At 45.2% G+C, this 15,085-nt stretch overlaps 1 long non-coding RNA gene across 1 annotated transcript; it reads left to right on the forward strand.

The window, feature by feature from the left end:
• The first annotated feature begins 1,239 nt into the window (after positions 1-1,239).
• On the forward strand, positions 1,240-2,059 carry LOC141253057 (uncharacterized). Its single transcript, XR_012314212.1, has 2 exons — positions 1,240-1,631; positions 1,714-2,059. It is a non-coding gene; the product is annotated as an uncharacterized lncRNA (long non-coding RNA).
• Positions 2,060-15,085: the final 13,026 nt, after the last annotated feature.

The raw sequence follows: 15,085 nt of genomic DNA on the forward strand, positions 1-15,085 counted from the left end.
GATGATAATGGATGGATCATATTGGAGTGTTTTAAGTGCTTGTCTGTCAAGAGAGGACACGTTCTGATGATAGTGTAACCGGCCTAGGTCAATATCTGAGCGAAATTTTTGGAAAGATTGCTTGATGAAATCAATAAAAGTTTCTGCAGCGTGATAGTTCTGAGGGGGTCGATATGTACTTTTGCTCTTTAATCCTAAACTAGCTGCTGTGATGCTAACTGGATTAATGGCAGGTGTAGTGATATTGGGTATGACCTCCTGAGAGAAGTGAGCCTTTAGTCTAATGGATCTGAAAAACCTTTGTAAATCCATCTCTAAACCAAATGTGTTACATTTATAGGATGGACAGAAAGACAGGCCTTTCTGTAACACTGTCAGTTCCGCTATACTGAGGGATCGTGACGAAATGTTCACAAATAATGGGGTCATACCTGGGAGCGTGTGACCCTGATGAAATTCCTCGTCCATTCCGACATTGGTACCACCAGCACTCAACCTAGACAGAGGTTTCTATCCACCCCTAAACATGGGACATTTCCATGTTTACAATGTCACCAATGCAATAACATCATTCGGGGAGACTCTTTCTATCACCCACAATCAGGCAAACAATATAAGATTAAGGATTACTTCACATGTAACTCCTCCTACGTGGTCTACTTCTTAAAATGCCCATTCTGCTTGATTTATGTTGGCGAGACAACTCAGTGCATCAAGGATAGAATCTCGAAGCACAAATCCACAATACGTTGCAAAAACCTACTCTTACCAGTTCCCTCACATTTTGTGGCATCCGGTCATCTAGTGTCACAACTAAAATTTCAGGTGATCGAACATGTCCTCACTCCCAGACGCGGAGGGGACCGCATTCGTTTACTAAAACACAGGGAGTCATTTTGGATCCACGAGTTACAATCATTATCCCCCAAAGGACTCAATAAAGAATATGACTTCAGCTCTTTCACTTAATGTATCCCTAGTTGTGACATTCTTGTTCATTAACACATATAATTTATGTTAACTTGCACAGGTATTTCATCATGGTACTCTATAGGAACCACTATCTTTTATCCTTTATTATTGGGACTATTAATTTGGATAACATGACCATATTTGTCTATATGTGATACCCTTTTAATATAACTTGAACCCTCTGATGTTCTAAGATATGTGATGCCTTGCTGATTACATCTATTTTGTTCTAAGATGTATTTTTTCATTTCTCCTAGATCCAATCCTAAGTGGTGTTCCTCCCTCCTGATCCCTAACCCTCCTGGACTCCTATCCTGCTTCCCTAACGTTCCTCCACCCTGTCATTCTGGCTCCAGCGCTCCCCACACGCAGTGGAACGCATACAATACATTGTGGAACGCACTCGCGCGTCACTTCCGGTCACGTGACCGGGTTTTCTCATTTCAGGACCTTCAGAGCGTCATATGACGCTACTTCCACTTTCTAGGTCCTACTCCATACTCTAAATGCGCGCTAAAACCCCACTGCCACCAATTTTTGGCTTGGTGAGCGACCTTTAACCCCATCCACTGCACATTTAAGAGGTAGTAGGTCCTCAGTCCTCCACCTTACCTCCTGACAAACGGTGGACACCGTGTCCGGCTAGCAGACATCTACAGGTAACTTTTTTCAGAGATGGTCTTTTCTTTTACCATTAGAGTCCATTTTTTTGACACTTTCGCCTATATTTTATCCCCACAGCAAACAGAACCTTATAGGCTACTGCTTAAATACACCCACTTCCACATATTGGTAGGTTCCTTTAAAATTCTTCAGGATTTACCATTTTACCATTGTTCCCTACTCAGCCCTGATCCTCTTCCCCTTCCCATCCCATCCCATTTCCCCCTGTTGTACTCCATATATGCATTTCCCATGACGTATTATGTTGAAATTGACCATGTATATTTTGGTTGTATTATTTATAATCTTCTATATGTTACTCACTGCCATTTTTCACTTTTTGTAGTACACCGATGAAGGTCTAATGTGACCGAAACGTCTGTTGTTTATTTTCTGCACTACTTTATTAAAAATTATAAAGGAACCCAAGAGTCTTCTGAGTGCCAGGTTACTTTTCTATATGATTACGGGCTTGTAACCCTACCTGGGCACCACCATTACTCCCGGAGTGCAGTAGTTTTACTGATATATTGTCAGAATAACTTGTCAGGATCACTTGTCAGAATCACTTGTCAGACAGGGTATTTAGCCTCAAACTGACATCATTCTGATGTTTGATTTTGATATCTGATTATGTCCTAAAATGGACACTGTACAAAGGAAATAAAACAAGTTAGGTGATCATTTTCTTCTATTAGATCAAGGGGCACTTTTGTTTCAGTTGGTGTCCTGCTGTTCTTTTATGATATAGCATAAAGTACCAAAATAATTCACTAATAAAGTGACCAAAAAAACTGCCCAATTAATAAACTAGATATATCTCAGTCTTGTGAATCACACTTTACAAAATTATAGGAACCATCATCATTGCCTTTGCACTTGTTTTTTATCTAGTTTTGTGTGTTTCACACCTTTTTTTATTTGCACCAAATTCATTATTTTATTTGTGCCATTTTCAAAGTCTATATTATATGTTCTCGTTTTTTGCATTCTGGGCAGAGTTTAGTGATTCCATATGTTTTTGCCTGACTCATCAAATGCAACTTTTTAAAAAGTTTCAAAATTTCATACAACTCCACTCCATATCTCCAAGGTTTATTTTTGAGTATTCCAGTAGTTTGGCATAATTTTTGCACCATTTTTCCAAAAAGTAAAAAAAAAACACTTCCAGATCTTGTTTTTTACTTTGTGTCATATTCATGAATTGCGTGTGCCATTTTTAAGAATTTGGCAACAAAAATGGCAACAAATACCACAAGACAAAAAGAGAAAGTGGCTTAAAATAATGTTACCCATTTACTGTACTTTTTAATAGAGGTTCTGTGCTACTTAATTAGCGTAGAGCAGCTACCTTTATTTAAAACAGGGTATTGTCAAGTTTGTAAGTCCAGGCCATAATATACACTCAGATTCTTCATTCGAGGCAATGCAGGTTATAAAGTTTGACTTTGTGTTCTTTTATCTCTTTTACATTGAGCGATTTGAGAAATCTACTATATAATCGGCTTATCCCGTCTGTCTGTCCGTCCAGGAAATCCCACGTCTCTGATTGGTCCGGCCGCCACCAATCAGTGACGTGGGATTTCAGAACAAGATGGCAGCCGTTAGCGACTCATCGGCCGCACGGAGGTCAGCGGCGATGCAGCCGGGAGATGACCGGCGCTAGCTGGTCATCTCCCAGCTGCTCGCAGCAGAAGTACCCCGACCGTCGGCCTAGTCGGCGCCACTCCCCGGTCCTCCCTTCACACTTGCCGTTGGGAGATCAGTGGCCCTAGCCACTGATCTCCCGATGGTAGCCGCGTGGAGGTCAGTGGCGATGCAGTCGGGAGATGACCGTCACTAGCCGGTCATCTCCCGGCTGCTCGCAGCGGAAGTATACGCACAGGCAGTGCCGCTCCCCAGTCCTCACTAACACGGAACAAATTTTAAAACACCGCTGTCCTGACTGGTCGCGGCCGCCGGCCGCCACCAATCAGCAATGAGCGCAGTCCGGCCGCGAATTGGCACCGGATTTGAAACACGCTTCGCTGATTGGTTGCACCCGCCCGGCCAGCCGGCCGTGTTGGATTTGAAACACGCAGGCCACCGTCGGGAGATCAGGGGCGACGCAGCCGGGAGATGACTGGTGCTAGCCGGTCATCTCCCGGCTGCTTGCAGCAGAAGTACCCCGAACGGCGGCCTCGCTCCCCGGTCCTCCCTTCACACTTGCTATATGGAGATCAGCGGCCCTAGCCGCTGATCTCCCGACGGTAGCCGCATAGAGGTCAGCGGCGATGCAGCCGGGGGATAACCTCACCCACAGCCCGTCATTCACCATTGTACGCGGAACAGGAGACCCCTGGCTGCAGCCGCAAATAGTCGTCATGTAAGCGGAAGCAAGAGCCGGCTGCAGCCGGGGGAATTACGTGCTGGCTGTGCGTGGTCAGCAATGTTGTCACAAGCAGTATTGACAACATGACGTAATTATCCCCCGGGGGGATACATTGGGGGGTTAATTTAAAGTAGTGCACAACCCATTTAAACACTGCTTCGCTGATTAGTCGCGCCCGGTCGGCCGCATGCATATTCTAGAATACCCGATGCGTTAGAATCGGGCCACCATCTAGTATATATATATATATCTATGTTTATATTTCCTTTCTTTGAAAATTCCTCTTTCAGTCACATTTGTAAAAACGTATTCTGATGGAAACTAGACAGTGTAAAATATTGTTTTTTTAAACCTTCAGTTTTACATGTAATAGATTTTCTGTATATTGTTTGCAAAGAACAATAACGCTTTTAGATTTTTCTTAAATGGTTTTCAAATCTTGTTACATGTGAACACTAGAATTAACTCAGTATTTTGTTATGTTACAATAGTAAAAAAGAAATGTACAGAAAGTACAAAATAACTAATATTACAAAAAAATCAAGCAGAGGTTGTGAAAAAAAACACTGATTGCAAAAAAAGATTTTATTGCAGTTTTTCAGATGCTAGATCTGAGACAGTTCCACTACATCTTATTCACCATAATAAGTATAGTAGCCATGCTGTGACCAAAAATCACTAAGTATTGCATATATGTCAAAATCTAGTTGTTCTCACACAAGCATACATAGAAATCATGGAGCACAACAGCAAAAGTTCTACTAGGGACACCCGCCACCCTCTTTAAAAAAAAATAAATTGAGGAGTAGATGGCGTCACCGTACATATGCTCTGTCACAGAAGGGCATACCTCCTGACTTTTAAAAAAAGGGAGAGGGACATTTATTGCGGAACATATACAGTATTTATGCCTTAACTGAAATCCTTTTTTGTTCTCTCCCACTACAATGCCCATTTTATGGACCACATAAAGTATGACACCCTCAAAACCATACCAATACTGTATGATACCCTCACAGGGAAATGCACCACATTATCCACCACACGCATATTATGATGACCCTATGGTGCCTCTAACCCAGTATGATACACCCACAGTTCTCCTCAACAAAGTATGATGGCCCTCGCAGCCATCGCAAGATAGTATGATGGCCTCCACAGCCACCCCAGCACAGTATGGTGTCCCCTACCACCACCCCAACACAGTATGATGGCCCTGAGAGCAACCCCAAGATAGTATGATGGCCTCCACCGACATCCTAGCACAGTATGGTGGCCCCTACTGCTAATACAACACAGTATGATATCCCTCACAGGGACCCCAAAATTGTATGATGGCCTCCACCGACACCCCAGCGCAGTCTGGTGGCCCCTATCGCCACCCCAACAAATTATGATGGCCCTAGCAATTACCCAAAGATAATATGATGGCCTCTACCGCAACCCTAGCACAGTATGGTGGCCCCCACCACCACCACAACACAGGATGATGGTCTCCACAGCCACAGTAGAATTGCTTCCACAGCACATCACATCACACAGTAGGATAGATCCTATAGCCCTCCTTACAGCATGATGGCCTCTACCGACCCTCCCCACACACAATACAATGACCTCCTATATTCCTTCACATCGTACAAGTCAGATTCTGACTTCCTGTTTATGGTTCAGGTGGTTCCTTATGTGAACAGAAGTGCAGGTAAGATGACTGGCCTAATAATTATGCACAGAAAATAGAATTTGAAAACCTACAACCATAAAATAAAAACATTACAAAATGTTTTTTCAGTTGCTGGTTTTAATTATATAGGTGAAATATCCCTTTAAGGGCTCGTACACATGAGCATATTTTCGTCCAAGTGTTATCCATGATAAAACAAAATGAACCAATGTTATTCCATAAGAAAGTTCAGATGAACGATAGTGATGTGCGAGCACTAAAATGATCAGGTGCTCAATGCTCGGGTCGAGCAAATTGGGATGCTCGGGTGCTCGACCCGATCAACGAGCCCAATGTAAGTCTATGGGAAACTCGAGTATTTTTCAGGCAGCTCCCCTCGGCGGTCTGCAGAGGGCCTAAAAATTGCCCAAATCGGTGGGAACAGTGCTCAAATGACATGGGAACAGCATGGGGAAGACCCCTGGAAGCATCTCTGACTCCGAGATCACTGCTGTCACCAATGTTGTCAAAGGTATTACACCACTTTTACGGACTCACAATAAAACATACAAAAATGAAACCAAAATGGATATTCCTGTGAAATATGTTAAGGAACATCATTTCCAGGGTAATGACTTGTATATAAGGCAAAATAAATAACCAAATACCAAAATACGCCTCCACACCTTGGGCTATGTTCACACGTAGAATTTTTGATGTGTTTTTGCACTTTTGCATTGCTTTCAACCGTGACAAATGCATTCACCGAGAAATGTCATTTTAACATTTTACAACCTTATCTGGCCATGTGGTGTGTGAGACATGATCAGACACATCCTGTTTCATTTATGAAGGACTGACTCTGAAAGCCACAAAGCCTATTTTTATAGGGCCATCAGGCGGCCTATACTATTCTTACCCCTTTGAAAATTTGGATGCACCCCAATACCCCTTTGAAGAGACTTAGAGGAGCGCCTCCTAAAACCAATGTTCCCATTATTAGGAAGTGGGAATCCCATACTGTTTACCTATGCAGTGAATGTAAGGGCTGCAAAAAAATTGGACCTACTCCAATGCCCTTTGGAAGAGACATAGAGGAGGGCATCCTGAATAAAAGTGTTCCCATCTTTAGGAAGTGGGTCTCCCATAGTGTTGGCCTATGCAGTGAATGCAAGGGCTGCCAAAAATTGGGAGGCACTCTAATGCACCTTGGAAAAGACATGAAGGAGGGCCTCATAAAAAAATGTTCCCATTAAAGAGGAGCGCATCTCCTATACTTGTAATGCCCATGCACTAAGTGTATGGGCTGACAAACATATACCCCTGGGGGGTATACAAAAACATACTGTATAAAAAAAATTTTTTACGGGCATCATAAACACCCTTTAAAAAAATTATGTGTGTGTTGCATCACCGACCACGGTCACCCTGGTGATATGGTGATGGAGGATGAGTATGAGGAGAAGGAGGAGGACAAGAGCAAATAGCCAAAATCAGGAAGCGTATACCCATGTGTGGGTGTGAAAAGGTGCATGGGAATATGCCTCCCAAAAAAAGAATCTGGATTTGAGTTTATGTTACGCTGCTATCATTCGGTGGTGTTGAGAAGTCTGGACCAATCCAGCCTTTATTCATTTTTATAAGAGTCAGCCTGTCAGCATTTTCAGTTGACAGGCGGTTGCGCTTATCAGTTATAATTCCACCAGCGGCACTAAAACCCAACTCTGATAAAACACTAGCGGCAGGGCAGGCCAGGACCTCCAAGGCATAGAGAGCCAATTCTTTCCACGTGTCCAGCTTGGATACCCAATAATTATAAAGCACAGAGGAATCACAGAGAATGTTGATACAGTCGGCAAGGTACTCCCTCAGCATCTTCCCAAACTTTGCACTCCTTGTGAGAGTACCCCACGAATCAGGGCTTGTGCGATTTGAGGGGCTGAGAAAACTGTCCCAGAACTTTGACAGTGTTCCACTGCCTCTGCTGGATTGGCATTGTGTCTCTTTCGGCTGTACTCCTTGGTTGTCCAGCGAACTGTGACCTTTGCCGCCAGCATTTTCAGATGGGAATTTTTTTAATAGTTCCGCAACAGGGACCTTCTAGTACTGCACCATTTTTGCAGACCTGTCTGCCTCAGGAATAAGAGATATAAAGTTCTCTTTGTAGTGTGGGTCTTGAAGTGTCACCAACCAGTAATGAATGTAACCCAAAATTTTGAGAATGCGAGGGTCATGGGAAATGCAGCGTAACATAAACTCAGCCATGCATGCCAGACTGTTAACAGGCAAGATTTCCGTGTCCTCACCAAGAGGACAACTGACCATGCTCTCCTCCTCCTCCCTGTCCTCAGGCCATCCACGCTGAACAGATGGTATGACAGTTGTGCAGATAGTACTGTCTATTGCGCATGAAACTATCTCCTGTTCTTCCCCCTCCTCCTTTTCCTCATTGTCACCCAATCCACATTGGGATGAGATGAGAATGGGCTGTGTGTAATAACCCTGTATGGTTCCTTCGTACTCCGCATGCAATGCATCCTCTTTGATTGTGAGCATAGAACATTTCAGTAGACAGATAAATGGTATGGTGACGCTAATTATGGCGTCATCGCCGCTCACCATCTTGGTGGAGTCCTCAAAGTTTTGGAGTTTGGTACATATGTCTGATATCCATGTCCACTCCTCAGGTCTTATATGTGGGGTCTGAACTGAATACCGACGGCCTTATTGATGCTGGTAGTCAACAACTGCCCTATTCTGCTCACAAATCCTTACGAACATCTGCAGTGTAGAGTTCCAGCGCATGGGGACATAACACACCAATCGGTGAGCCGGAAACTGCAAACGATGCTGAAGCACGGCAAGGGCGGTGGAAGCTGTAGCTGACTTTCTAAAATGGGCACATAGGCGGCGTACTTTGACAATCAGATCCCGCAGCTCCAGGTAGCTTTTGAGAAACCGCTGAATCACGAGGTTAAGCTCGTGGGGCAGGCATGGTACATGTGCCAGCTCGCCTCGCCTCAGAGCCGCCACCAGATTCCGGCCATTTTCACAGACAACCATGCCTGGCTGTAGGTTCAGCGATGTCAGCCACAGATCTGCCTGCTCTTTCTGAGCTGTCCACAGCTCTTCATCTTTGTGCAATTTGTCACCTAATCATATTAGCTTCAGCACAGCCTTTTGCCGCTTGGCCGAGGCAGTACTGCAGTGCTTCCAGCTTGTGACTGATGTGGTCATTTTGGAGATGGAGGCTGAAGAGCAGGAAGGGGCTGAGGAGGATGAAGTGTAGGAGCTTTGGACTGTTGGGGCAACCCTGATTGACCTAGGGCCCACAATCCTCGACGTCGGAAGGATGTGTTCCGTCCAAAGGTCCAACTGAGTCCCGGCTTCCACTATTTTAACTGAGTGTGCCGTCAGCGAGATGTTCCATCCCTGCCCACAAGCACTTGTCCACGTGTCCGTGGTTAGGTGGACTTTCCCTGTAACTGCATTGTTGAAGGAACAGTTAATGTTGTGGGACACGTGCTTGTGTAATGCGGAGATGGCACACCGGGAGAAATAGTGGCGGCTGAGGATCGAGTACCGAGGGATGGCTGCCGCCATCAGGTTGCGGAAAGCTTGTGTCTCCACGAGCCTAAAAGACAACATTTCGAGTGCAAGCAGTCGCGAAATGTGTGAATTTAGTAGTGTGACCTGTGGGGCGTTGGCTGCTTATTTGCGCTTGCGTTCCAAGGACTGGGGTAGGGAAAACTGAGCGCTGTGCTGGGACAAGGACGGGCTTGCTGATGGTGCCAGTTGATAGTGTGCAACAATAGGTGCAGGGCAGGAGGCATCTTCACATGCACTATGGACATGGGATTAGCTTGAACGCACAACAGCGGAAGAAGAAGTGGTGTCACTGGCAGACACTGTTACTGGAGCCTGGGGTTCGGCCCACAAAGTAAGGTGCTTTGCTGCCATGTACCTGATCATGCTGGTGGTGGTGAGGCAGGTAGTTTTGCTACCCCTGCTGATGCTGGCCTGGAAGGTGGTGTAAATGGCCTTTTTGGGGTTATTGGCAGAGTCTTTAAAAAACAATCAGACTCAGGAAGACCTAACAGTTGTACTGGCAACTTCCTTCGTGTTGGTGTTACAGGGAACAGTTGCCCACCTTCTGTCTACGGCCACCACGATGCTTCTTCCTGCCTGTTGGGGTGTTCTGCCTCCCTCCCCCTGTGTGCTGCTGTCCTCGCTCTACATGTCCTTCTGCCAGGTTGGGTAAGTTACTATATCATCCACCACCTCATCTTCCATTTCCGCACTCTGGTCCTCCTCTTGACTTTCTGGCAATTGTGCCTCACCATCGTCCACCTCTTGTGACACTTTCCCACTGTCACCTTCATGTGACCGTGGCTGCTCAAATATTTTGGCATTGCTATATACGATCTCCTCTTGCCCCACTTCAAGTGGACCAGGCGAGAGGCCCGAATTTATAAATGGAAAAGTGAACAGCTCTTCGGAGTGTCCAAGTGTGGGATCAGTTGCCTCTGGACACTCGGCATGGTGGGAGGAAGGAGGTTCAGGGTGAGGAATATCCGGTCTAGACTCACAGCTATTGAGACTTAACCGTGTGGAAGACAAGGTGGTGGTGGTGGTAGCTAAGTGACTGTGCCACAAACAGGAAGTTGATATCACCAACCATTCCCATTTTATTTAAATGTATCCCTATAAATAACCCGCCCTGTACTAACAAATAATGTCTGTAAATTGTCTGAATTGTAAAGCACTGTGGAATAGGTTGGCGCTATATAAATAAAAAGATTATTATTATTATTATTATTATTATTATTATTAACTTTTGCGAAGTGAATTGATGATGAGCTGCAGTACCCAAGAATGGCCACCACCCAGTGTATGGAGCTGTGGTGTACTGGCTCAATATAACTTGTAATTCTAGTGGCCATGAAACCTTATAACAGTCAATTGGTGGGGCTGAGAGGTTTCATACCGGCACTGATCTATTATTGATGGTCAGCCTAAAGAGTCATCAATATTTTTTGCCTATAAGAAATTTAAGTAACGATATAGGTATATAGATCATTTAAAATGTAAATTTTGTATTTAATGTATATTTTAAGTTAAATATTTTTTTTCGGTGTATATACCCTCTCAATGTTACAAGTCACAAAAATAAATACTTTTTGAAATAACAATATACAGACAAAGAAGGAGAATTTGTGAAGAATGGGAGTGCATTACAGTGACAGGTATATTGTTACTGAAAGCTTTGCATGCAGACTGAATACAGCTTGTTAGCGTTCACAGCAAGTATATATCTATCCTGTAGAAAGGGGAAATTGTATTCATCCTGCATCACAAGCAAAACATGTTTCCATGATTAATATCAGGACATGTCAACGTTATCCTTACTCAGCCAATATTTTGTATAAAATACACTTGTTTTGATTTTGCTTTATCCTTTAGTAAAGCTAGCAAATCCATATTTTAGGGTAGAAACTAAGCACAGTTGCTTACCTTTTAACTCCTTCCTGTCATTTTATTTTCACCTTATCTTTTTTGTTAATAAATAGTGTTGAGCGAGCATGCTCAACACTGCTCGTTACTCGCCCGATCATCTCACTACTCGGGATGTTCGACGAGCACCGAGCATTTCCGGGTTACTCGGGCGGGAGCTCGGGTCTCCGCCCTGCACGTTTGGCGCTCTTTACAGAGCCAATGAACATGCAGGGATTGCCAGCCAGTCACTGTAATGCCGCAGCCATATTGTTTGTGGGCATTACAGTGATTGGCTGGCCGCACAGCATCACCTCAAGTATTTAAAACCGGGCGCCGCCATCTTGGACACAGTCGCTTCGGATCAGACAGTGTAGAGAGGGTGCTGCTAAGTTAGGGAGAGATATATAGTGCGAAATAGGTAGTGTAGGGCCCAATCAAACAAACAGTCCTTCTCAGGACTAACATCCATCCCAGATATCAGGCAGGCAGGCTGTATAGGAGATGCAGTGGTTATACCAGCAAATGCTGCATTACAGTCCTGTGTGCTCCTGTTAGTCAGATTGCTAGACTTATCCCCCGGTCTCAAGGGCCAGGAAAAATCCTTTTTTTTTTCATCTAAATCCTGTATTTTTTTTTTCCTCAGTCAGACAGTACAAATACGCATCTTATTAACCTTTTGGTATTCTCCCCCAAGCCCCCCCCCAAAAAATGAGTGTGTCTGTGACTGTTCAGAAACCACTCTATCTGTTTAAAAGAGTCTGGTGTAGGCCAGAAAAAAAATGTGGTTTTGCAGTTCCACGGGTCAAATCTCTGTATTATTCTGCTTTTGGAATTTTTTGCCGTAAAAAAAAACTGTAATAGTGTCTCCCTGACTGGTCAGACATCAATATATCTGTTTAAAAGAGTCTGGTGTAGGCCTGAGAATTAGAACTGTGGTTTTGCAGTTCCACGGGTCAAATCTCTGCATTATCCTGCTTTTGGCATTTTTTGCCGTAAAAAAAAACTGTAATAGTGTCTCCCTGACTGGTCAGACACCAATATATCTGTTTAAAAGAGTCTGGTGTAGGCCAGAGAAATAGAACCGTGGTTTTGCCGTTCCACTGGTCAAATCTCTGTATTATCCTGCTTTTGACATTTTTTGCCGTAAAAAAAACAGTAATAGTGTCTCCCTGACTGGTCAGACACAAATATATCTGTTTAAAAGAGTCTGGTGAAGGCCAGAGAAATAGAACTGTGGTTTTCCTCTTCCACGGTTCTAATCTCCTTTCTATTACCCTTTTTCCATTGATAGTGCGAGTGTAAGCTATTTTACTTCATTTACAATGGGCAAGGCGCGTGGCAAGGGACGTGGAACTGGACGTTCTGGTGATGGTGCGTGTAGAGGACGGGGCCGTGGCCAAGGTGAAAATGTGCCACAACCAACAGCCACATCTTCACGCTCCCACTTCTTGACCGAATTACTAGGGAAGCACACTACAACACCAGTATTGCAAACTGATCAGTGTGAACAGGTTATTAATTGGATAGCACATAATACTTCCAGTTACTTGGGCACCACCACCTCCGGTCTGTCATCCACACGGTCAAGTTTTAGTAATCGTGAGTCTCAACCGCGCACTCCTCCTCACCCTGATGCTCCTTCCTCCCACCATGCCGAGTGTCGTCAGACAGCAACTGATCCCACATTTGGACACTCTGAAGAGAGGTTCACTGGTCCATTTCCATATTTGTGCCCCTCACCTGCTCCGCTTGAAGAGGTGGAAGAGGAGATCCCATGTAGCGATGCCCAAATATTTGAACAACCACAGCCACAGGAAGTCGACGCTGGCAATTTGTCACAAAGGGTGGACGATGACGAGACACAATTGCCAGGAAGTGAGGAGGAGGATCGTGGTGCGCAAGTGGAAGAGGAGGAGGTGGTGGATGATCTAGTAACTGACCCAACGTGGCAGGAGGACACGCAGAGCGAGGCCAGCAGCACAAGGGGGAGGTAGGCAGAGTACCCCAACAGGCAGGAAGAAGCGGTGTGGTGGCCGCACACTGAAGGTGGGAAACAGTTCCCCGTAACACCAACACGAGGGATGTTGCCAGTACAACCGGTAGGTCTTCCAGAGTCTGGAATTTTTTTCAAGACTCTGCTGATAACCCCAAAAAGGCCATTTGTACCACCTGCCATGCCAGCATCAGCAGGGGTGACAAAACTACCAGCCTGACCACCACCAGCATGATCAGGCACATGTCAGCAAAGCACCCGACTTTGTGGGGCGAACCCCAGGGTCCATGACCAGTGTCAGCGGGTGTCACCACTGCTTCCTCCGCTGTTGTGTGTGTAATAGAACCCCCTGTTGTGCGTGCAAGGCAATCCCCTGTCCATACTGCATGCAAAGATGCCCTCTCCTCTCAGTCTTCACTTGTTATGGCAGTTTCTCAAGAAACAGCATCAACGTCCCACCGCAACGTTCAATTGTCCATATCCCAGAGCTTTGAACGAAAGCGCAAATTCATAATCAACGCCCCACAATGCTGCCTTTTAGGCTGGTCGAGACGGAATCCTTTCGCAACCTTATGGCGGTGGCAGTCTCTCGGTACTCGGTCCCCAGCCAACACTATTTTGCCCGGTGTGCCATCCCCGCACTACACAAGCACATGTCCCAGAACATCTGATGTGCCCTCAACAATGCAGTTACTGGGAGAGTCCACCTGACAACGGACACGTGAACAAGTGCTTTTGGCTAGGGACGGTACATCTCCCTGATGGCACACTGGGTAAACATAGCGGAAACCGGGACCCAGTCGGACATTGGGACCGAACACATCCTCCCCACACCGAGGATTGCAAGCCCTCTGTCAGTCAGAGTTGCCCCCACAGTGTACAGCTCCTGCGCATCATCCTCCTCATGTTCAGCTTCTATCTTAGATATCACCACATCAGTTACAAGCTGGAAGCACTACAGTACTGCCTCAGCCAAGCGGCAACAGGCTGTGCTGAAACTCATAAGCTTAGGTGAAAAACCTCACACTGCTTGTGAGTCGCGGACAGCTGTGAAAGAGCAGGCATATCTGTGGCTAAGACCGCTGAACCTACATCCAGGCATGGTCGTGTGTGACAATGGCCGTAACCTGGTGGCGGCTCTGAGGCGAGGTGAGATCCCACACGTACCATGCCTGGCTCATGTGCTTAACCTCGTGGTTCAGTTGTTTCATAAATCGAACCCCGAGTTGCCAGATCTGCTCGTCAAAGTACGCCGCCTGTCAGCTCATTTTCGGAAGTCGGCTGCAGCTTCGCCGCCCTTGCTGTGTTGCAGCAGCGTTTGCAGCTTCCGGAACACCTACTGGTGTGTGATGTCCCCACACGTTGGAGCTATACCCTCCACATGTTGCAAAGGATTTGTGAGCAGAAGAGAGCCGTTGTGGAGTACCAGCTGCAACAAGGCCGTCGATATTCAGGCCAGACTCCACACATAAGACCTCAGGAGTGGACCTGGATGTTTGACATATGTACCATCTTGACAGACTTTGAGGAGTCTCACCAAGATGGTGAGTGGCGATGATGCCATCATTAGCATAAAAAGTAGGGAGGGGACCCAGCACCACCATATAAATAAACCTATGCCTGTGCCAAAAAAACCCCAAACAAACAAATCGAGAGCAGGAAAAAAGAGAGAGCAAAGCAGGCACCAAGCATACAAAATCATGAGATGTAGAAACAGAGTGTTGAAAAATATTTGGAAATTTTATTATGACTGGGACAAACAACACCGCTAATTAAAAACATGATAAAAAACATATACGACAAAGACAAGTGAGAATATGACACCTTAAAGAATTTTAAATATAAATAGCCAATAAATATTAAAGAAATAATGAATAAATATTAGTTCATATATCCAAAATATTGCACAGGTGTGGTATATAGAGATTAG

This window comes from Phyllobates terribilis, unplaced genomic scaffold (genome assembly GCF_046119375.1).
Source record: "Phyllobates terribilis strain yellow unplaced genomic scaffold, ASM4611937v1 Scaffold_2__4_contigs__length_985480577, whole genome shotgun sequence".
NCBI lineage: Eukaryota > Metazoa > Chordata > Amphibia > Anura > Dendrobatidae > Phyllobates > Phyllobates terribilis.